The 1450-nt window shown below is 45.9% G+C and overlaps 1 non-coding gene across 1 annotated transcript; it reads right to left on the reverse strand.

The window, feature by feature from the left end:
* Positions 1-705: 705 nt before the first annotated feature.
* Positions 706-837, reverse strand: LOC111754356 (small nucleolar RNA SNORA51). Its single transcript, XR_002789056.1, has one exon. It is a non-coding gene; the product is annotated as a small nucleolar RNA SNORA51 (small nucleolar RNA).
* Positions 838-1450: the final 613 nt, after the last annotated feature.

Genomic DNA, 1450 nt, shown 5'->3' on the forward strand with positions numbered 1-1450 from the left:
AAATGTGTGCCACTGTTTTTCTCCTGCCACACGGGATCATTGAAAGCTTCACCAGGCATGAAGTAAGGTTTGGAGCATTCATTGTGGGTGTAGGGTGTGATCAAACCCCTGGGGGAATAGGAGCTGCAGGAAGAGGGAGATGCAGAGTGGGAATAGAGACCAACTGCAGTGGCTTCTGGGTGGGATCTGAGCTGTGTGGTGGTGGGAGAAGCTGGCTGTGGCCTTGCTCCGAGGATGGAACCTGATGGTTTGCTGTATTTTTCTCAGACGGCATGAACATGGAACTTTGTTTCCACTGTCTCAGTAAATGGAACTGCTGGAACCCAAAGGTTCTCCCTTGGTTCCAATTAGATGTCCTACAAGGCCTGGCCCCAGGAGTCTTCCACGCTAGTGCCTGCCTGGTAACCTGTGGGCTTCCCGTGCATACACAGCGATGTACCTGTGTGTGCAAAGTTTTCCAGAGAGAGTGTCTCTAGCTTCCATCAGTTTTTCAAGGAAATCTTGATCCAGAAAAGCAAGAACAGCTCGTGGGATTGTTCCTAGCCATGGACCACAAAGCACATCCACTGCTGTGAACCCAGGTTAGTCACTTCCCTGCCTAGTGACAAGGAGCATTGCAGACAGTCAGGTACAGAAGCCCTTAGCGTGTTACTTAGCTTTTCTTCTTCATTTTGCTCTGGTTTGGAGTTCTTCTCTTTTCTTTTCCCATCTTTCTCTATTCACAGTACAGACAGGGCACAAGACCTGGACTAAGGTGTAGATGGAGTGGGTTTATTCTTCCTCTTCCTTTTTCTCTCTACAGTCAGTGTAAGACACTGTGGTAAGCACCAGGAGGCCTGGCTTGGTTTTTTGAGCTAGGATTTACTGTACAGTTCATGCTGGCCTTAAACTCACTGTGTAGCCAAGGTTGGCCTCAAACTCGTGGTGATACTCCTGCCTGTTTCCCAAGTGCTGGGATCATAGATGTGTACTACCATGCCAGGCTTATTTTTATTTTTAAATATTTTAAATCTCATATACATATTTTTCCTTTATTTTTAATTTTTAAATTTCCTTTATTTTAATTTTGAGACAGGGTCTCATGTAGTCACTATCTTAGTTATTTTTACTGGTCACTGAGACAAAATATCTGATGCCCAAAGCTGGGAAAGGGAAGATTTATTTCTTACAGTTTTTGGAGGTTTTATTCTATACCTAGTTGGCTCGAAGGCAAGGTGGCATGGCGAGACCGAAGTTTCACAGCAGCTGCAAACAGCAAGGTGAAAATGGGCAAAAGAGAGACACACACCTTCTTCCTGCCATTACATTAGATGCTGGCTCCACCCCTAGGTGGGGGTAGCACTGACACCATCAATCCAAGCTCTGGACAATGAACCAATCACAAATGCACAATGCAAACGCATGAGGCCTGGGGGCCACTGACATAAACCATGACAGTCACTCTCTCTCT

Source organism: Cavia porcellus, unplaced genomic scaffold (genome assembly GCF_034190915.1).
Source record: "Cavia porcellus strain 051 isolate PalLab524CR breed Dunkin Hartley unplaced genomic scaffold, mCavPor4.1 scaffold_1, whole genome shotgun sequence".
NCBI lineage: Eukaryota > Metazoa > Chordata > Mammalia > Rodentia > Caviidae > Cavia > Cavia porcellus.